The following is a 21,788-nucleotide window of genomic DNA, read 5'->3' as shown; positions in this document are numbered from 1 at the left end:
AGATGCTCTAGTATTGAAGCAATTCATAGATAATCTTACATTAAAAGAATTCAAAAAAGGGACTGAAACAATTGAGAGCATTTTGCAGCACGGTTAATGTGATTTCTACTTTTACAACTTTGGTATGCGATAGCAAAATATTTATGACAGCTCATAATGAAGACAAAATTACCTCAATAAACATGACCTTCTGAGAGCAAATATCATCACAGAGATTCTAAGAGAGTGTTGAGTATCAGAAACCAATGGTACTTTGCTCTCTTGATTAGCTTGCTGCGTTTGGCATGACGTGTGTTGATAATCGTGTGCAGCTGTCCAACATTATTTTCCGCCAGTCGAGAAAAAGATTTGGAGCCGCAGTTTTCAGAATTCAATGAAGTTGCAGTATTTCTGTGTGCACGTTTTTGTTTAAAAAAAAATCTCTCTTCCGTTATAATTAACAACACTTCAAGCAATACATAGATTTGCTCTATGCATTACTGGCCATAATTTGGAAGAGCAAAGGCGCTGACAAAAATTATTTAGTTTATTTGTGAGGTAAATATAGGAACATAGGCCATTCAGCCCCTCGAGCCTGCTCTCCCACACAGTGAGATGATGGGGCGGGATTCTCCGACCCTCCGCCGGGTCGGTGAATCACCAGGGGGCGGCGTGAATCCCGCCGCTGCCGAATTCTCTGGCGCCGGGACTTTTGCAGGGGCGGGAATTGTGCCGCGCCGGTCGGCGGCTGCTGACTGCGGGGCCCACTCGGCGATTCTCCGGCCTGCGAAGGGCTGAGTGGGCGCCCGTTTTCGGTGGGTCCCGCCGGCGTAAATCACAACAGGTCCTGACCGGCGGGACCTGGCTCCATGGGCGGCCTGCAGAGTCCGCGTGGGGGGATCTGGCCCCGGGGGGTGCCCCCACGGTGGCCTGGCCCACGATCAGGGCCCACAGATCCGCGGGTGGGCCTGTGCCATGGGGGCACTCTTTCCCTCCACACCTGCCGATGTAACGGTCCTCCATTGTCGGTGCGGAGAAGAACACCCCCTGCGCATGCGCTGGGATGACGCCAGTACACGCTCGCACTCCTGCGCATGCGGCAACTCGCGCCGGCCGGCAGAGGCCCTTCGGCGCCGGTTGGCATGGCGCCGAGCTCTTCCGCATCATCTGACATGGCGCCAAACGCTCCGGCGCCAGCCTAGCCCCTGAAGGTGCGGAGGATTCCGCACCTTTGGGGCGGCCCGACGCCGGAGTGGTTAACGGCACTCCTCGGCGCCGGAGTGGTCCGCCCTGTCGGTTCGCAGAGAATACCGCCCCATGTCCTAACTCCATGGCTGGGATTCTCCGCCGATTCTCCATTATGCCGGCGCCTGGAGGTTTCCCGACGGCGTGGGGCTGCCCCACAGTGGGAAACCCCATTGACCGGCTGGTGTAACGGAGAATCCCACCGGCCGATCGGGGCAGAAATGTGGCACGGCTGGGCGGAGAACCCCGCCGTATATACCTGCCTTTGGCCCATATCCCTTAATACCTTTGCTTCACAAAAAATGATCTATCTCAGATTTAAAATTAACAACTGATCTGGCATCAATTGCCATCTGTGGATGAGAGTTCCAAAGCTGTATATCATCCTGTGCGGAAGCATTTCCTAACATCTCTCCTATCAGCGTAAGAACTCTGTGATGTACTTTGTTGAATTTTAGCCGTCAGGTTTGATTACTACTTCCGTGTGCACTTTTCTCTTCTAACCCACGTTCCTTTTTCAATTCTCAGTATTGTGTAATTTCCCATCACCTTGAATCAGTTCCTTGACCTCTGACACCCTAAATTCTCATCTTGGTGTTCCAGATTGCCATGTGGATAATTTTGAAGAGGTTGCAAGTCTCGTCTGTAAACTAAATCAGTGATGTTGGAAACAACAGCAACCGTCCAATTCTGCTTAATTTGTTAAGTTATGGGACAGTTTCTTTTGAACTATTATGTACAATATCATTAGAGTTGCCAGTTTTAACTGCGGACTGTGTCCAGCACCGCCACACTCGGCCGGGATCCGTGCCGCTGGCCTGGGGGGGGGGGGGTCTGCCAGGGCTGGGGGGATTGATAGGGGGTGGCCAGGGGGTGGCCTTGTGGGATCATGGTCGGCGGGTTAGGTTGCGCGCATGGCTGCCGCCATGTTGAATGACGCGGCCAGTGTAGGTCATCAGCCGTGCGCATGCGCGGGACCTGGCTATTCTCCGGCCATTCTCAACGCGATCCACGTGTGTTTCACATGGCGCCGGTGCTCGTCCCTCACTGATACCGGAATCAGTCAGGGGCTCCTGCTGATTTTTGTGACGTGAACCTCCTGTGGATTCTCCATTCGAGCCGACACTTAGTGGCAGGAACGGAGAATCCCGCCCAGTAAATATGTTGAGCCTACATAGCTCAGTCGGCACAGCTCAGACTTTTAATTTGAGGATCCAACATTCAAATCTCAGTTCAGATATTATTTCAATGAACAATTAATACTTTCATGGCAGCCCCATGAAACATTAACATTACCCTAACCTCTCCTGCTGTCTCAATAAATCTCATGAATATATTTTACCTACATAAGACGCTAGTGTGGCCCAAGCTGGGAGCACTGTGTCCAATTATGGGCACCACATAAAGGAGATGCAGGATTTGAAGAATGCATAGAAGAAATGTATTGCAATGGATCCACAGATGAAGGATTATGGCTCTGTGGATAGACTGTAAAAACGGAGGTTGTTCGCCTTAGAACAGAAAAAGTGAAGAGGAGATTTGGTAGGGTCTTTTAGATTAGATCTGCAGCCTGGGGGCTATGGTTAGTGAACAAATCGTGTTTTAATCATGCAGCTCACTGAGATGAAGGCGGGCCACTCATGCAGCCCACTCACCAGCCCATCACTGGTAAAAATAAAAATGAACTCTTTTCTGAAGGATCGGTATCAAAAGGGTACAGATTTAAAGTAATTGGCAAAAGAACCAGAGGTGAAAAGAGGAAAATGTATTCTTGTGCAACAAATGATCAGTATGTGGAATTCACTGTCTGATAGGGTGGAGGAAAAGGATTTATTGGAATCTTCAAAATTGAATCGGATAAACACTTGAAGGAGAAATATTGCAGCGGTATGGGGAAGGCACAGGGGAGAGGCCTGATGGGATAAATGGCCTCAAAGAACAAAGAAAAGTACAGCACCGGAACAGGCCCTTCGGCCCTCCAAGCCTGCGTCGACATGCTGCCCTTCTAAACTAAAATCTTATACACTTTCGGCTTCCTTATCCTTCTATTCCCATCCTATTCATGTATTTGTCAAAATGCCCCTTAAATGTCACTATCGTCCCTGCTTCCACCACCTTCTCCGGCAGCGAGTTCCAGGCACCCACTACCCTGTGTGTAAAAAAAACTTGCCTCCTACATCTCCTCTAAACCTTGCCCCTCGCACCTTAAACCTATGTCCCCTAGTAATTGTCCCCTCTACTCTGGGGGAAAAAGCAACCATCTGCACTACACTATTCAATCTGCTTGGATTTCCTCCGGCTGCTCCGGTTTCCTCCCACAGCCCAAAGATGTGAATGTTACGTGGATTGGCGATGCTAAATTGTCACTTAGTGTCCAACAATATGGGGGTTATGAGATTAGGCGGGGAATTGGGTCGGTGCAGACTCGATGGGCTGAATGGCCTCCTTCTGCACTGTAAGGATTCTACAGAAAATCCCGTCTAATGTGCATCTGAGTTTAAAATTCAACTATACAGCCTTTTATCTCATGTATTCTCTTGCTGTACACTGATTACTGGTATTGCAAAACTTTTTTTTCATTTTATTTCCTATAGGCAACTGATATTGCCTTTCGAAAGTTACAACATATCCCCAGTTATGTGTAACTATTTGCAGGTTAATATGAACGGGTCTGCACCAACTCCGACTGCTAACCACCAACTGTGGTATTTGTCTTCTAACCCCCCCTCCCCCCCCCCCCCCCCCCCCCCTCCTCCCCCACCCTCAGAAAGTTGCGAGTTCAAGTCCCACTCGGAAATTGGGCATAAAATTTTCAGTTGGCACTCCAGTACAGTAATGATGGCGTGCTGCATTGTTGGAGGTGTCAGCTTTTGGATGAAAAGTTACACCAATACCCCTTCCTCTCAGGTGAGAGTTAGAAAATTCCCTGGCACTATCTCAAGGAAGAGTGGAGAAGTTATTACTCATGTCCTGGTGAATATTAACCCCGCAATCAGCACCACTGGTAAAAAAACAGATAATCTGACCATTATCACAATATTGTTTATGGGAACTTTCTCAGCGTGAATCGTCTGCTGAATTTCCAACGTAGCAACAGTGACTACACTCCAAGAAAAATTTCAATGAATGTTAAGTGCCGTAGAAAATCCTGATGTTGGGAAGGTGTGACATAAGTGCAAGAATTGTTCTCCATTTGCTAGCAAGGGGCCCTATTAAAATCTGTTTGGGCACTTTTGAGGTCCCTGCACATTGGACTCAATGTGCAACAAGCTCATTATTCAACTCTACTGTTCACTCAGTCAAAAAGACCACGAGAAGCAGCTGTAGCCATATCCACTATCTGCAAATACGTACACTTTATATTAATTCAGTCAGCAAGTTAGCAAAAACATGGTAAAACAGCTGATATGCACCATGAAGGGATATGGCCAGCCTGTTTCCTGGTGCACCTATCCTTGATGGTCTTGTCACTACTGATGCATGGCTGCGTAGTAAGCATTGATGTGACAATGGATCAGAAATGAGTCCACTCACTGAGAAAAGCAAAATGTCAGTACATGAAGGCATAGAGTAATTGCGACGCAAAAGGAGGCCATTCAGCCCATGGTTCCGACTGTCTGTGGAGAAATTCAGTCAGTGCCAAGCCCTGTAGCTCTGAAAGTTAATTTCCCTAAAGGGTCTATCCAATTTCCTTTTGAAAGCGATGATCATCTCATAAGCAGTGAGTTCCAGGACATTATCCCTTTGCTGCATTGAAAAACGTTCCTCCTCACATCCCTTCTGCACCATTTGCCTTACACCTGGGACCAACAATGAGAAGATCACAGCTCCAAATGAGCTATGCACTGGAATGAGTATGTGTGAATGCTTCTATTAATTGGAGGATTTATTGGAAAGGTACCTCCGTGAAATGGAATGTAATCCCAGCTGTGAGCAGCGGAAGTAGAAAGGGAGGAATGCCTCTGAAAGAGTTAGAAAGAAAGAAGGGTGTTTATCTGAATAAGGGGAAGAGGAGAATGGCTGACTCTGAAGGGGAGACTAGTTCGAGTTGTGTAGTTTTGAGGCTCCAGCCATCTGCTACCAGCCAAAATCACCGAGTCTTGTATATCAAGCAGGACAGTGTGTTCATAGGTCATCTGTTGAATCCAATCCTATTCTATGATTCTAGGAATCAATGGTTCTATTCTACCATTTATGGACTTAATTTGTGGATTTAATTTTATTGCTCAAGATCAGCATGTTTGTATGTCAGTGGTGTGTGTTTTCTCACCCACAGAGTGAGTGGACCAATTAAATTTTCCCAGCAGCAATCTTTTTGTGAATTTAAAAATAAAAGTTATGTATTACCACATGCTCACTTCAGATTTGATGCAGTGTTTCACCCATCCGTCTTACACACACTTTTACATGCATTAAAGAATAGATACAGATGAAGGTAATAAATTGTTCCAGCTGATAAATATATCCGTCTCTTTTGTGGCAGGTCTGTAATTTCTTGGATGACGTTTATCCATGAGCTGAAGTGAAGACCTGATAAAGTGAAGTATTCTCAATAAACTGGTTGGACCAGATTGGGGATCCATCTGTGACAGAATCTTCTACTTTCACAGTGTTGCTGTTTATTGGCATGGCTGCTTGGATGATTTGTAGCTAGTTTGGTGGCTTTCTGTAGGGCTCAGTCAACAAGCATCTTCTTGTTGAGCAGAGCAGGCTGAAAAAATGGTTTCCTCATCATGTGACTTCCACACATTCAAATTCCTTTCTCCCAAACAAAAGAATTGTATGCACATTGATTTCAATAATCTGTGTTGTCTTTTGGCACCTCGATCTTCACCCAGCCCAGTTTGGATGAGGGCAACTACCATAATATAATGGAAGGTTAATGGGATCCTGAAACATCATTGAAATTTAGTGTTTCTTTTTGTCCAGGGTGAAACAGAGAATTAAGTCAACTGGAATACAATAGTCCTTTTGTGTTGATAAATCCTTAAACAAAGGGATGTGTGAATTCCCTGGATGGCTGTGAAAGTTTGAATATTTGGCTAGGTATTCACTTGAGACTTAGGACTTTTGAAGCTCAAACACCAAGCTCACATGATTTTTCAGTGGCCATTTTGATAGTCTGTTTAGTTTTCAAAGATATTGACTCAAAAGTTCATAATTTACTGGGGCATGACACACCAACATGCAGAATTATGCACATTCTGAAGATGATGTGGAGATGCCGGCCATTCACCTGAGGAAGGAGCAGTGCTCCGAAAGCTAGTTGGAGTCCGAAAGCTAGTGTTTGAAACAAATATGTTGGACGTTAACCTGGTTTTGTAAGACTCCATTCTGAAGATGTCACTGGATGGCAGTTGGGAGCAGTAACCTGGAAGTCAATTGTAATACTTCTGTCATGAGCCCAGCTGTAATCAGATAACTCAGCATCAGTTTGGGATTGGAGCTGGTACCTTTCTGTCTGTATGGCTGGTTCAGTTTCATACAGTTGGTGTATGTACAGCACAAGGACTGCAGCGGTTCAAGAAGGCAGCTCACCACCACCATTCAAAGGCATTTAAAAAAAATTAATTCATCGAATGAGGGCGTCTCTGGCTCAGCCAACATTTATCGCCTATATCTAATTGCCCTTGAGAAGATGATGATGAGCTATCTTCTTGAGCTGCCGTAGTCCCTGGGATGGAGGGACATCCTCAGTGCTGTTAGGGAAGGATTTCCAGGACTTTGACCCAGTGACAGTGAAGGAACAGTGATATATTTCCAAGTCAGGATGGTGAGTGACAAGAAGGAAACATCCAGGTGGGGGTATTTCATCGTATCTGCTGCCATTATCCTTCTAGATAGCCGTGGCCGTGGGTTTGGAATATGCTGCTTAAGCAGCTTTGGTGAGTTCCTGCAGTGAATCTTGTGGATGGTGCAAATTACTGCCATTGTTCATCGGTGGTGGATGGAGTGAATGTTTGTGGAAGGGGTGTCAATCAAGTGGGTTGCTTTGACCTGGATGGTGACAATCGTACTGAGTGTTGTTGGAGCTGCACTCATCCAGGAAAGTGGAGAGTATTCCATCACACTCCTGACTTGTGCCTTGTAGATGGTGGACGGGCTTTGGGGAGTCAGGAGGTGAGTTACTCACCGCAGGATTCCTAGCCTCTGACCTGCTCTTGCAGCCACAGTATTTATATGGCTAGTCCAGTTCAGTTTCTAGTCAATGGTAACTCCCCAGGATGTTAATAGTGGGGGATTCAGCAATGGTAATGTCATTAATTGTCGAGGTATGATGGTTAGATTATCTCTTGTTGTAGATGGTCATTGCCTGGCACTTATGTGGAGAAATCGTGTTTACTCCAGTGACGTCACGAAGTTCACGCCCACAAAGGGTGAGAACCTCAATTTAATGTGTTTGCATGCATTTTAATATAATTAGCCAGCCCCTCTTTTAGCCAGCTACATGCTTCCCCCCTCATTGAATATTCAAACCTTGCAGACGTGACATCAAATCACCAAGGTTTACAACCGGTTTAGAAAAACGAGATTCAGTCGAGAGGATCCCCCCCCCCCCCCCCCCCCCAAGCGGCGTAAAGGTAAGTATACCCCCGGGGATGAGGGACATGGTTGGGAAATGCCCTAGCACTTCCCCCGGCAAAGGTTGGCACAGGCTGAACATGGCAGTGCTAACCTGTACCTGGCTTTGTCCCTCCAGGAGACTCCCTGGGAGGCGTTCCCCTTACGAGGGCTGATGGCTGTGAAGGTGCCCTCAAGACTGCCACGGGTCGCCCCAATGCCTGCAGGCGGAGTGCGGGGTGACAAGAGGGTCGCCCGATACCTGTGAAGGGAGGGGGAGGTGCCCTGAGTTTGGCATTGTGGGGAGGGGGAATGGGGAGAGTTTTGTCGCTTGTGCTGAGGTGGGAGGGGGGTTGCTAGTAGACCATAATGCCTTTGAGGAGCATCGTAACGTTTGTGGTGGTGGTGGGGGGGAGGGGGGGGGGGGGGTGGTGCTGGGGGCCGTTCAGTTTCTGCATTGATTGGTGTACCCTTTAAAGATGGCGCCCCGATCTCTGTCAGGTCCTGGCCCGGCAGAGTTATGGCACAAACCATGCCGACTCATTCTTTTTATTTACAGAGGCTCAAGATCTGGAGAAAAAAACTGGGCTGTACAGCTGGAGAACTACATGCTGGTTTTCAGTCTGAGCCTGACACTTGAGAAAAAAACATGGGATAATTCCACCCTTTCTTTGTGAAACCATCTTCTCCTGTTGGTTGGTTTAGTGCTTTGCAGTCGCAGTGAGATATTCACTGTTTACCTGAACACCACAATCGTTGTGAGTTGGACTATGGTGAAGTGGAACGTAAAGGTCTGCTCTGCTGGTTCTGTGGAGTCTGTATGCGTATGCTGCTAATCTAATATTTTAACAATAGCAGGCCGAGGGAGACCACACTCCTGAGGAAGTGACTTTCTGATAAAGTGACTTACAGATGTATGAAATTCTCACTTAAAACAAAAAAGACCTTTCATTTATATAGCATCTATTACATCCTGTGATGTCCCAAAGAACCTTACAACACATGAAGTACAGAAAAGTTTGATGTGTAGTCACTATTTAAATGTCCAGCTATTGGTGAGTCTTAGTCGCTGTTGCGCTATGTTACTTCTTCTAAAGCTAATTGATAAGCGTGATGGATTCACACCAAGTTGCCATGTTGTAATCGTTTTATTGTGTGCAAACCTGCCAAACTTCTTTTGTTTGTTTATGAAACAGAAGTACATTATCTTACATATTTTTAACTATTTACTTAAGTGCAAATACTTTGGTTATGAAGTGTTATGCAATGTGAGGCACACGTCAGGATTTTATTCTGAGATCAACATTTAAACCATATGCTAATTTATAAAAATATCAGAAGAAAAATCTATTCCTTTCACTAAAGTGAAAGTTGGCAATATGGATCAAGTGGAAAGTAGTATTGCAAGAAACAGGACATATCACTTTATTTTACTGTTTTTTTACAAATAAACTTGAGGCAGAAATTCTGAAGACAATTCATTCCCACGGTTACAGGTGGGATTATTTATTCTTTCTGAATGAGTTGTGCAAGAAGCTGCTGAAATTATATTGACATTTTTTATTTTTCCCCCAGAGAAACGTTCTGGGTAGGGTCCTTCTTTCACACAGGCTTATTTTCTTCAAAACAAGTTACAGCTGATGTTTGGAGATAAGAAAGAATGCATGAACTTGGTTGCCTTGCACATTTTATGCGCTGGAATAATCAAGAGTTGGAAAGAAAGTAATTATTGGCATTTGAGTGGTGATTACTTTCAATTCATTTTTTTTTAAAGTACACCGATTTCTCTATTTAGGATTCTACAATAGTGCACTACAGTGATGTATGGTGTGTAACGTTGATCTTTTTGTCTGAATGCAGTTATGTTCTGTACCCTGAAAAGTTGTGTATAGTTGACTGGTGAGGCCCATTATCATCAGGAGAAGGGTCGTCAATGTCTGTTAGCGTGGTCAACATCCAGGAAGAAACAAGAGGGTTCAGTAGTATTTTCTCCAGTGGATGAAGATAAATTAGGGAGAAGATTTGTAAGCCATAATCAGTTGCTGAGAAATAGACTGATATAGTCTCCACGTTTAGCAAGGGTAACAATTGCGATACAGGCATTTACAGACCTCTGTCTTTCTTAAATCTTGTGTAACATAGTGGAATCAATTATCAGATATAAACATTTTAGTTCATCCAAATCACTATAACCTGGATAATCCGTATATACTAAGAATAGAAAGAATCTCCCTAACAAATCTGCTTGACTTCTTCGAGGAAGTGGCATCTCTTTTGGATAGCAGAAGAATGTAATATAATTCAACTTCCAAATGGCTGTTAGTCAAGCTCCAAACTGTGGGAATTCAGGGAAAGCCTTAGTAATGGATAAGAAACTGGCTGAAGGGATGAAAACAGTGGTTACTTGTTAGAGCAGTTCGGCCGGTGGTGGGGAATGGGGCCACTGATTTGTATGCTGCAGGGGTCAGTGTGTTTCTAATTTGCACCATTCTAAAATTCAATGCAATATTTATACATTTTGCCAAACTAGGAGGAACGATGGACCTAGTGTAGCTTGCTCAGAAATTTCAGATTCAATTAGAGAAAAGTGGGCAGATAATGGCAGATTAAATTTAATCCAGTCAAAGGAAGGAAAAATGAGAGGTGCCCGTTCTCCGTGATGTGTTGAAACACATAAGGGCGAAACTGAAAGCGACCTAGACTCATTGTGGACATTCACCATGTCGAAACAACATGGAGCAACAATCAGCAAAGCCAACGGCAGTGGTCCAGTCCAAGGTGGTGGCTGACTGGGTTGGTTTTGGACATGGGGCGTTGGTGGCGTCAGGAAGTCTGCTCGGTTATGTCAACGTTGGTAGTGCGCCTTCTCTGGCGGCTGGCCTGTTATTTAGGGGTGTGGCTGGATTTGGCGCCAACCGATCAGTTGAGACCCCAATAATATATGGTCTTTCCTGATTGCTTCAGGAGTGTTGACTGGAATAATGGGAATGAGATTTTACAATTCAGGAAAGTTCGTGCCGACTGCTTTAGTTGCCGGAGCAAGCGTCCTAATGCTTGGGAGACTTGGTCCGAAAATATCTGAAAAACCCCACGAATCATGAACCAATATCTTTTCATCAATTGAGTTTTGTTACATGTGTGTTGAACCACTGATTATATTTGAACTTTTTAATCATGTCGACTTACAAAATGAAACTTTATTGACCTGAATCTCAGCAGAATTTGCTCCAATAAACCACCTGATTTTTAAAAAAAACCAAAGTCAACAGTATATTGAACTACAAAAGCTATTAGAGCAGAACAAACGTCAGGGAAGCTATTATCAAACTGTATTGTCCTGAATGTTAGTATCTAATAGGTTTAAAAAAAAAATTATTTAAGTTTTTATTGGTTTTTCCAACAAGAATAATACAGAAGAATGATTCAGCTGAAAACAGCTCTTAGCACAGTGGACAATGGAGACGAGATATCAAACACACTGCAGGACAATCCGATGTATACAGCGTTCATTAAATCCGTTTGTTTTAATACATAGCTAGAGGCAGCATTCCATGGATTTAAATCGGGTCATTTATTCTCTGGCAAAGCAAAGATGATTGAGAGGGGTCTATTGCCATTGTTGCTGGCTACAGATTTGGTCAGATAAAATGTGCAAGTCTCAGATGTCCCAAAATTATTTTCCAAAGCACTCGAACCTCCCATGTGCACGATTTAATGTGTGCTTGCAGGCTGCAACACACAGTGATGTGGTCCATTCTTCCACTGTGGGAGAGGTGGTGTTACCCCAGTACCTCAGTCCTGCCTAGTCCTTGTGTCCCTACAAGTACCGTCAGAACCTTGGCTGCATTACGATAACTGGAAAATCGCATGTAATAATTGTAAACTGTCTGAAGGCTGATCTCATCCTCTAGACTGAAGACAAAGATCACGGCATCCATCCAGGCTGCGAACTGCACATCAGGAGGTTCCCCCCTCATCCCAAATAAGCAGCAGGTAGCTCTGTCCATCAATCACAATCTCCTTCTGAAAGCGACCACCTTTAATGCCTAGTAGTTTAAGGTAACACGATGCACAGATGTTGGGTATTGATTAGTTAGTTGTACTCAGATGTGTCTATAGTCAGCCAGCACTGGTGCAAGGGTAGAGGTTGGGATGGAGAAGTAAACATTGTGGAAAGCAACAAACAATGTCTACCAAAGCATCCTAGTGTCAGTGTCTTCTCCACCACTAGATTTGGGAATTTCTTTGAAAGTTGGTAGCAGAGAATGATTGCCTGAAAGTGAAGATTGGAGACTAAGATTTACTCTGAAGGCTAGTATTGGAGTTGTTTTTGAAAGAAGACTAATTGGAGACTCTTTGAAGAGAGATGACTGAAGCCAGGTATAAGGCAAGAGGATATGATTTTGCACCACAGTTCCATGAAACTGAACTTTATCATCAATGGAAAAATAAAAGTTGACTCTTGGACATAGGCTATCTCACTACTGGAAAGAAATCAATGGATGGCTTTGGCATCTTCACTTCCTGGCAGGAGCAAGATACGCTGCATGGGTTTTCTTGGATTTAGACACTCAGGAACTGGACAATGAAAAAGATTTGGACAATCTGGTGAGATTCACAAAATCTATATGTAAGATGACTTATTGAACGGGAATGAGGCTTGGTCGGACATTGATGAATTAAAAAGAATAGCATGATTCCTCTATAAAAGAATACATCATGGAGTTTAACTAACTATATACAAGATTGCAGTAATTCCATTTGGAAATTCCTAAATCAGTAATTACCTTTAAATTATTGGACTGTGCTGGGATATCAAACATGGATAGGCTCTTGGTTTTAACCGGAGTTGGACTCAAAGACAAAGATACGCTTTTGGATCAAATGTTCGAAACCTTAAAAAACATTTCTTGGAAAGCATTCATTTTCAGCCGCTCTTGAGGCACAAAGGGCTCTTCAGCAGTGACACCCCAAAGATAGAGGATAAAATGCTCGCAGCATTTTGAGACTTTTCAAATATAGGGCTCAAACGTCTATGCAAAATAAGAATGACAAACAAAAAGTATGAGGATAGAGACCATCTTGGACCTATACCAGTCAGAGTTGGTCAAGTATGGAAAGGGATGAACCCCACGAATAATCAAGGGGCGGTTCAAAAACAACTCTTAAGTATCGTTGTGTTGAATTGCTCAAAAATGAAAAACAGGTTTGAAGCAACGCATGATATGGAAGGTACGGCAGGTGAGGAGGATGATACTCGCCAATCAGAAGGGATTGTATTGGTCAGCAGAAGCTTCAGTCCGGTAATGAGTATCTTAGTTACAGATTAGTTTAGTTGCGCAGTTCTAGATAATGGGTATACTTCCACGGTATGTGGAATGGACAGACTCAAATGTTACATGGACTCTTTTAAGTAAGCAAGACCAAAATAAAGTCAAAGAATATGACAGTTCTACTTGTTTCAGGTTTGGTGATGGTAACACTGCGAAATCACTAAAAATAAGTAATAAGTAATTCCATGTAAAATAGCAGGGATAAATTACTTTATCAGTACTGATGTAGTATTGAATGAAATACCTTTTACTGTTAAGCAAGCCTTCAATGAAAAAGTCCCAAATGAAGTTGGACTTGCAACATGGGTTAATTTTGGTCGCTCTGCAGTTTACAGTTATTGTATTCCTTTAAGGCCTATCATCTCTAGACGGAATGTTAAGTAGGTATTATTGGCAGCTGGGGATAGGGATTTAAAGGAGAAGTAAATTATTACAAAACTACATTGATAATTTCCCATCCTTTTGGCTATAGGTTGAAGATTCTACGAAAGGATACAGGGGTACTGGATGAGAAAGATAGACTTGTTGAAGATAATAGTGAGAATTGTGATATTTGTAAAAAAAAATACAGGAAAACATCATCATGGCCATTAGAAAGAGAATTTGATGAAATCTTAGTGACGGACCTCAAAAAATGTTTTTTGTTTACATTTTGTAGATGTAGCAACGAGATTTAGACTGTCAGCGGTAATTAATAAGAGGTAAAGTAATTATCGGAAAAATAATAGAATTGTTGACTATCAGAGAATACGGTCCTGCTGGTTTTGTGCGGGCGTTGGGCAGATTACCATCTTTGATTGTAGGAGCAACATCCTCAATAAACCTTTCATCGTGTTTTACAAGAATCCAGAGTGTGGGCACCTCCAAACCACTTCTCTTTGCGGCAACAAAGAAATATAACCAGAATAATGGATAGGAATGGGGCTGGGAGCACCAACTAAATTCTTTTTTTTTTAACAAACAATTTTATTGAAGTAATTTTCAGCATCGTAAACAGTTACAGATAACAAACAGAAAAAAAGACAAAAATATGCAAACATCAATGTAAAACCAATGTCTCAATTGAACCATACTGCACAAGCCCGCTCCTCTCCCATAGACACTACCCTCCTACTCTACTCTAATCCCCCCACCCCCCCCCCTGCTGACATTCACTCTCCCGCGAAGAAGTTGATGAATGGTTGCCACCTTCGGGTGAACCCCAGTACAGATCCCCTCAAGGCAAACTTAATTTTTTCCGTACCCAGAAAACTAGACATGTCTGAAAGCCGTAGTTCGGTCTTCGGGGGGTTTTGAGTCCCTCCATGCCAGCAGTATTCGCCGCCGGGCTACTAGGGAAGCAAAGGCCAAAACATCGGCCTCTTTCTCCCCCTGCACTCCCGGGTCCTCCGAAACCCCAAGAATTGCCACCCCTGGACCCATCACCACCCTTGTTTTAAGCACCCGGGACATGATCCCCGCAAACCCCTCCCAGTACCCCCTAAGCTTAGGACATGCCCAAAACATGTGAACATGGTTCGCTGGTCCTCCCCCACATCTAGCGCACTTGTCCTCTATCCCAAAGAATTTGCTCATCCGAGCTACCGTCATGTGGGCCCGGTGAACGACCTTAAATTGAATCAGGCCAAGCCTGGCACATGTTGCGGTTGAGTTTACCCTACTCAGGGCTTCTGCCAACAGCCCGTCCTCCATCCCCCTCATCAAGCTCCTCCTCCCATTTGAGTTTTCAGTTCCTCCGTCTGGGACTCTTCCCCCTTCATGAGTACCTTGTAAATATCCGAATCTCTACCCTCTCCTCCTTCTCCTCCAAAGACTATTCTGTCCTGGATCCCTATTGGCAGGAGGCGTGGGAAGGATGGGACCTGTCTGCGGACAAAGTCCCGCATCTGTAAATACCTAAAGTCATTTCCCCTTACCAGCCCAGGTTTCTCTTCCAAGCCCCTCAAACTCGCAGAGCTCCCCTCCAGGAACATATCGCCCACCCTCCTCACCCCCGCCCGCCGCCATGTTCGAAACCCTCCATCCATGTTCCCGGGGGCAAATTGATGGTTATCACATATTGGAGCCCAGACAGATGCACCCATCTCCCCTACGTGCCTCCTCCACTGGCCCCATATCCGCAGGGCTGCCCCCACTACCGGGCTGGTGGAGTACCTGGCCGGCGAAAGCGGTAGAGGAGCCATGACCAGGGCTGCCAAACTAGTGCCCCTGCACGAAGCCGCCTCCACCCGCTCCCAGATAGACCCCGTACCCACCATCCACTTCCTTATCATGGCTATGTTAGCCGCCCAGTAGAAGTTGATCAGACTCGGCAATGCCAGTTCCCCCCTCGCTGCGGCTCCTCTCAAGCATCGCCTTCTTCACCCGCGGGGATTTTCCCTCCCATACAAAGCTCATGATGATTTTGCCAGTCCTTTTGAAGAAGGACCGTGGGATAAAGATCGGGAGGCACTGAAAAATGAACAGGAATCTAGGGAGGATTGTCATCTTTACAGTCTGCACCCTCCCCGCCAGTGACAGCGGGAGTGCATCCCATCTCCGGAACTCCCTCTTCATTTGTTCCACCACTCTAGTCAAATTTAACTTGTGCAACCTGCCCCAGTCTCGTGCCACCTGTATCCCCAAGTACCGGAAACTTTCCTCAACCAGCCTAAATGGCAGCTCCTTCAGCCTATTCTCCTGGCCCCTTTATTGCAGCACAAACATCTCACTCTTGGCCATATTTAATTTGTACCCCGAAAACCGGCTGAACTTCCTCAATGTTTCCAGTATACTCTCCATCCCACCCAGTGGGTCCAACACGTACAGGAGCAGGTTGTCCGCATAGAGAGAGACTCTATGTTCCAACCCCCCCCTATTCATTCCCTTCCACCCCTTCGCAGCTCTCAACGCAATCGCCAACGGCTCTATGGCCAGCGCAAACAGCAGCGGGGAGAGCGGGCATCCCTGTCTGGTCCCGCGATGTAGTCTGAAATACTCTGACATTACCCTGTACGTCCTAACACTAGCTTTTGGGGCCTGGTACAATAGTCTGACCCAATTAACCAGTCCCACCCCGAACCCAAACCGTCCCAGCACCTCCCACAAATAGTCCCACTCCACCCGGTCGAAGGCCTTCTCCGCGTCCATTGACACCACCACCTCCACCTCCTTGCCCATCAGGGGCATCATGATTACATTAAGCAGTCTTCTCAAGTTAGCTGTCAGCTGCCTGCCTTTCACAAACCCTGTCTGATCGTCCCCAATCACCCCCGGTACGCAGTCCTCAATTCTAATCAGCAGGACCTTTGCCAGGAGCTTGGCATCCACATTGATCAGGGAGATTGGCCTGTATGACCCGCAGGATTCTGGGTCCTTGTCCTGCTTCAATATCAGAGAGATGGTGGCTTTGGACATCGTCGTCGGCAGGGTCCCTCTGCCCCTTGCCTCGTTAAAAACCCTAGTCAAGACCGGTCCCACTAACTCCGAGAACTTCTTGTAAAACTCTACTGGGTATCCATCCGGCCCCGGGGCTTTCCCCGACTGCATGGCCTTTAGGCCCCCCAATACCTCCTCCACTCTAACCGGGGCCCCCAGGCCGTCCACTAGTCCCCCACCTACTTTTGGGAATGTTAGCCTGTCCAGGAACCGCCAACTAAATTCTTAATGGACAATAGAGGAGAATTTGCCAATGCTGAATTCAGGAAAATGTGGATATTGTAGTAATGCCCACAGCAGCAAAAAACTCTTTTAGCAATAGGATATGTGAGAGAAATCATGCTATGATTGAAGAAATGATCCAAATAATTTTAGCTGACTAACCGTATTGTAAATTGACAACTGCTCCGGTGTGGGCAGTACAAATCATGCTTCAGATGGTTGGGGGCTACAACTCCTCTAAATTAGTTCATAGCAGGAATCTGAATACACCTTTAATAACGTGGACCATCCCCTGGCTTTGGAGGGGTCACCATTAGTTCAATTTCTTTTTAAAAAAATCTAGAGTACCCAATTATTATTTTTTCCAATTAAGGGGCAATTTAGCGTGGCCAATCCACCTAACCTGTACACGTTTGGGTTGTGGGGAGGAAACCCACGCAGACATGGGGAGAATGTATAAACTCCACATGGACAGTGACTCAGGGCCGGGATTCGAACCCGGGTCCTGAGCGCCGCAGTCCCAGTGCTAACCACTGTGCCACATGCGCCCCCCCATTAGTTCAATTTCTGCAGACCATTTGAATGCCTTGCATGCAGGGAGGAGCACAATTGTTAAGGCTGAGGTTTCAGAACAAATCAGGAGAGCTTTGAAGGATCAAATCAGGCCACCCAAAATGAATTTTACGTCAGTGATCACGGTTTATTATAAAAGGGAAGGACCGAGAGAATGGAGAGGCTCAGGATAAGGTATAGGCACTGATGGCAAAAGGGGAATCTGGGAAGATGATAACCAAGCTGTTTGAGTACATTCCTTATAGTTACACATTGATGGAACCAGAATAGATGAAGGTAACTGAAGATGTACCATGCACTTGGTGCAAATATACTCTTGGAATGTATGAACCACAAATCGTGGCACAGAGTGGGCGAAAGATCAGGATAGGGTCATTTATCGCAAAAACCATTGACCGAAAGTTGGAACTGGAGTGGCACATTTTCCAGAAGGGGCTAGTGAGTGGAGGAAAGCCACCGCAGTACGAAGGGCAGGAGAGGCCTCGGGGAAATACAAAAACTAGCTGAATGCGCAATGTGAATGTATCAGATCCATGGATTGGCAGAAGAAAGTGAAAACGTGGAAATCCAGGAAACATAAAAATGTAGGAAATCGGAGCTGGAGGAGGCCATTCGGCCCCTTGCCCCTGCTTCACCATTCATTATGGTCAGGCTGATGATCCAACTCAATAGCTTCACCCTGCTTCCATCCCCCCCCCATGTCCTTTGATCCCCTTCGCCTCAACTGCTATGAAAACAAACACTGCGGCCTGCCAGCCGTATGTTCCTTGGTCGCGCGTCCTCACCGTCCGCGGGATTCGATGTTCCGGCTACCTGACAATGGGATTTCCCATTGTGGCCAACTCACGCTGCCGGGAAACCCGTGGGTGTGGATGCGCTACCGTCAGAATTGAGTGTCCCGCCGACGGAGAATCCCGCCCACAATGTTTTGGCTTCAACTGCTTCCTGTGGTAACGACTTCCACAGGCTAACCATTCTCTGGCTGAAGGCATTTCTCCATATCTCTGTCCTTAATGGTCTATCCCATGTCCTCAGACTGTGACTCCTGTTTCTGGACACCCCCACCATCGGGAACATCCTTCCTGCATCTATCCCGTCTAGTACTGTTAGAATTGTATTGGTTTCTAAGAGAACCCCTTCATTCTTCTGAACTCCAGTGAATACTATCCTAACCAACTCCATCTCTCCTCATACCTCCATCCTGCCATCACAGGAATCAGCCTGGTAAACGTTTGCTGCACTCCCTGTAGAGCAAGTACATTCATCCTCAGATAAGGAGACCAGAATTGCCCACAGTATTCCAGGTGTGGCCTCACCAAGGCCCTGTATAATTGCAGCAAGACATTCCTGTTCCTGTACTCGCATCCTCTCGCTATGAAGGCTGGCATACCATTTGCCTTCTTTAACGCCTGGTGTATCTGCATGCATACCTTCAGCGACTGGTGTACGAGGACACCCAGGTTTCGTACCACATTCCCCTCTCCTAATTTATGGCCATTCAGATAATTGTCGGCCATCCTGTTTTTGTTACCAAAGTGGACAACTTCCCATTTATCCAAATTATACAGCATCTACCATTGATTGACCTACTCACTCAACTTGTCCAAATCACACTAAAGAATCTCTGCATCCTGCTGACAGCTCACCCACCCACCCAACTTTGTGACCTCTGCAAACAAGTCCTGAAGGACGTGCTGCTAATTAATTTGGACATTCTGAATTCTCCCTCCGTGCACCCGAACAGGCGGCAGATTGTGGCGACTAGGAGCTTTTCACAGTAACTTCATTGCAGTGTTAATGTAAGCCTACTTGTGACAATAAAGATTATTAACAATTATTTTTTTTAAAAATTGGAGATATTCAGCGGCATTCTCGACCCCCCCCGCCGCGGTATTTACCGGCGCCGTTTTTCGGGTGGGTGTGGGATTCCCGCCACGCTAGCAGCGGCCACCCTGGCAATTCTCCAGGCCCCGATGGGCCGAGCGGCTGTCCGTTTTTGGCCATTCCCACTGGCATGAATTACTCAGCTCATATATCAACGGGACCTGGCAGGTAAGTCGGCTGGGGTGGTCCTTGGTTGGGGGGGGGGGGGGGAGGTGCGGGGGAATCTGACCCCAGGGGGCCCCCCACGGTGGCTTGGCCCGCGATCGGGGCCCACCGATCTGCGGGGGGGCCTGTACTCCTTCTTCCTTCCGCGCCAGCCCCTGTAGGGCACCACCATGGCCAGCACGGAGAAGAGAACTCCCCGTGCATGCGCCAAATCGCGACTGGAAGGTTCATGTGCTTGATTTTCAACAATTGCTCTCGCAGAGGATCAGAGTAGACTCCAAAAGCGATTTGGTCTCTAATCATGGAGTCAGTGATATTACCGAAGTTGCAGGATTGCGCTAGCTGTCTGAGGTTAGTTAGATAGGAGTTGAAGGATTCGTCTTTACCTTGCATCCTCAGCTTGAAGATGTAGCGCTCGAAGATTTTGTTGGTGTCCACCTCGCAGTAGCTATCAAATTTGTCCAGGATGGTTTGGTACTTTGTTTTGTCCTGCCCTTCAGAAAAGTGAAAGGAGTTGAAGATCTCTATCGCATGGTCACCCGCAATGGTGAGTCTTCTGAGCATCGGTCGTGCCATTGAGATCGGATGCTTCCACGTATAGTTGAAATTTCTGCTTGAATGATCGCCAGTTGGCACTAAGATTGCCGATGGTCCTGAGCTGATGAGGAGCCTGAATCTTGCCCATTGTGCCTGTATGCAGTAGCTGGTTGTCACAGATCTTGCTGAGTTGAACTAAATAGATTGAAGTCACTCCTGGTATCATGTGGTGTTATGCTGCTTCAGATAACTCATGCTGCTACTTAATGCAGTCTTAACTGAAGGATGCTCCAGACTCTGAAATGAGTTCAACGTGTTTATTGAACTATTAACACAGTTCTCAAATGAGTTTGACTCTCTGCTAATCTAACTGTAGTAACTCAGTCTAACTGTACCAGCTTACTCCAAGCCACGTGCTGGGGTGTGATGCTGCTGATCAACCCTGTCTAACTCTCCTAGACGTCTGTCTGTGGAAAGAGGCAGGGTGTGAGTGCCTCATCCCTTTTATAGTGTTTATGTCATGCCCCCTTGTGGTGATGCTACCTCTGAGTGTCCTGACTGCCCATAGGTTGTGTCCTATTCTGAGTGTTCATTGGTTGCATGTTTGCATATCATGACATCCTGGTCACTATTTATCCTTCAATCAACATCTCAAGAATACATTTTATAGTCATTATTACATTGCTTTCTGTGCGAGTGTGTTGTGTGCAATATTGACTGCCATATTTCCTACATTACAAAAGTGACCACAATTCACAAAGCACTGGGGTCTGGTGGTTGTGAACAGTGCTTTAGATGCAAGTCTTTCCTTCACTGGTTCGGGCTGGGCTACATAAAGCACTATCGGGTCTTGCTCTGCTAAAACTGCTCACTGTTTCAGGATCAGCTTAGAAATGCAAAACAATACCGAGCTTCTCTTCACGGCAAACTATATTTTCAAACCCGTCTCCTCTGCCCCCACCTCCAAAAACAATTGCCAGATGCTCATGGATGTCTTTGCCATTAAGATCAAGTCCAGTTGGACAGCTGCCTTTGCCTCTTCCTTCCCTTTCCCCAGCCCTCAAAGCTAGACTTCCTCTAAGGTTCCCTTCTCCCCTAGCTCTGAATTTCAGCCTCTCCCATCTCCCTCATGCCTTCTCCAAGCTGTCCATCAGACCCACCTTCCCTCGACACTGTTCACCCCAAATTGCTGACTACCCAACGTTTTCACCCTTGGGACAGAATTTCATGCACCCCCAAGGTGGGTTCTGAGGAGAAGGTGCGGGGAGGGGTGTAAAATCGCATGGGCAGTTTCCTGCCTGACCCACACACAATTTCACAGTTGGGTGGTCAGGGCCTCGGGCAGGAAATCTACCCTTTCACCTATTAAGGCCTTTAAGTGGCCATTAGTGCGAGTAGGGTGGGAAACTGAGAAATACATTTTTCTCCATCTCTGGAGGGCCTTTCAGATTTGGGGTGTCCTCCCCTGTAGGACCTTGGAGCTCCAGGCCTCCCTGGCCTACACCTGACGTCATGCTTGCCCCCCTCCTGACCCCCCCCCCCCCCCCCCAGGTCATCCCCTTCCTTCCCAGGACGCCCGGGACTTACTGTGAGAATGGTCCCAGGGCCTAGTTCCCGTCAGAGCAATGCAGTACTGCTTCTGACCACTGCAGCGCTGAGACTGGATGGGTTGGAGAGATTGGCTGATAGCTGAAACTGGTGAAACAAGTGAATGTGAAATGGAAGTGGGCTTCCAAGAGTTTGTGGTAGTGTGTTACCCACCGACTCATCATCCTTAAAATTCTACACTTGGTCATAGCTCAAATTGAATCCCCATTGTCTTCTGCAAGACTGGAAGATCCCGTCAGCGGGACTGGCCGGAAAATCTTCTCC

At 46.2% G+C, this 21,788-nt stretch overlaps 1 protein-coding gene and 1 pseudogene across 2 annotated transcripts in view; both read left to right on the top strand.

Moving 5' to 3' along the window:
• dennd2b (DENN domain containing 2B) overlaps positions 1-21,788 on the top strand; it is a 412,949-nt gene that overhangs the window by 110,919 nt on the left and 280,242 nt on the right. The gene's annotated exons all lie outside the window — the stretch shown is intronic.
• On the top strand, positions 10,519-10,886 carry LOC119970956 (annotated as a pseudogene).

This window comes from Scyliorhinus canicula, chromosome 9, assembly GCF_902713615.1.
Source record: "Scyliorhinus canicula chromosome 9, sScyCan1.1, whole genome shotgun sequence".
Lineage (NCBI taxonomy): Eukaryota > Metazoa > Chordata > Chondrichthyes > Carcharhiniformes > Scyliorhinidae > Scyliorhinus > Scyliorhinus canicula.
This window is presented reverse-complemented; position numbering and strand designations above follow the sequence as displayed.